We start from the raw sequence: 1,400 nt of genomic DNA, 5'->3' as shown, positions 1-1,400 counted from the left end.
CATTAGATTATTGGTGGCCCTGCCTATCCTAAATCATTGAATAATAATCAGTTAAGGGAAAGTGTGGTAACAAGTAATGATAGGATCTTTCTCGGCACCTAAACGTAAATGAGACTGATATATATATAACGAGAAGTTACCTGACATAAATACTAACCTGCGTAGTTATTTAATGTCTGACTAATAATACTAACGAGAGACTCACCTTCGTCTTACTAACCGGTATTGTAGTCAATGTGTTTATAACCTTTTTTGTTAATCGATTTGTGTTATCATATGAAATCCCATGGTCTTTGATTTGGTCACGGAAGTGATTTGTTGATCTAGAGTTGAATTTTAATTAGTTCTTCCCTTTTGTATAATTAGTGTAGTGCTACATTTAGTCTTTGTTTTGAATAAATTTGACAATTTATATCTTTGGAATTGGTGTCTGCGTCCAATTATTACAGAAATTGAGTTCTACAAGATTCCAGGATTCGTGATATGGTGACACTATAAATTCACTTCTTTACTTGAAATTTATAAGTGTACCTTACGCTACAATGTTTAACTTGTGAAAATGAGCCTCATTTTAACTGGGCTGAGGAATGTGTGGCTGCTGTTGCAGACTTGCTGGAGTCAGAGGAGGCCCTTCGGGATCAGGGTTGAAAACCACTGCAGGCTATCATAGAAAAAGCTTAATTTCGAAGGATGTTCTGCAGGGTATGATTAAGTCACTTTGAGTGGCTAACTTACGGATAGTGTCATGTTTGGACAGCAGAACTTGTTAACTTGCAAACCGCATCAAAATGGTCTGAAGCTTTCACTTTGAAACAGTTCAAATACTTATTATGGGGCCAAGCAACACATTTGCTGGAAGCCTTTTGTTATTGTTTAGATTTTATTTTCTATTCCTCCAAAACGCATCTTCTCTGAAAATAATGATGCATAGGATGTGTGACCTGCTGTATAAAGTTGTGTTCAGGGTTGTTCAAGAAAAGTGCATTGTTTATATCGTTTGGCCATGTTGGATTGGTCAGAAATAATTTGTGTGCAGTGTAATATATTTTTGTTAAGTAACAGTGTACAAGCAAACTCTCAGTTGAAAATAATTCCTTCTGAAGTTTTTTATTTTATTATTATTTTACTTTTATGGTTGAGTTTTAAGGAGACACTTCTTAGTAGATTTGTGTTCAGTGCAGAACCTTGTAACTCCAATGTCATAAAAAACAAACAAATGAAAAACAATATAGGCAGTCACAGTAACTTGTCAGCTTAAACTGGCTTGGTCAAGCTGCCTCCCTTCTTGAGCTTAAGTTGCTTGACTGGTATACTGGTTTTTCCAGTTTTTCCTCTTTTGTTTCTGGGAGCAACACAGGTGCTTTTGAGTTGCGGGGGTGACTTCAGGATCTCTAGGTAGC

This window comes from Amia ocellicauda, unplaced genomic scaffold (genome assembly GCF_036373705.1).
Source record: "Amia ocellicauda isolate fAmiCal2 unplaced genomic scaffold, fAmiCal2.hap1 HAP1_SCAFFOLD_201, whole genome shotgun sequence".
In the NCBI taxonomy this organism is placed as follows: Eukaryota; Metazoa; Chordata; class Actinopteri; order Amiiformes; family Amiidae; genus Amia; species Amia ocellicauda.
This window is presented reverse-complemented; position numbering follows the sequence as displayed.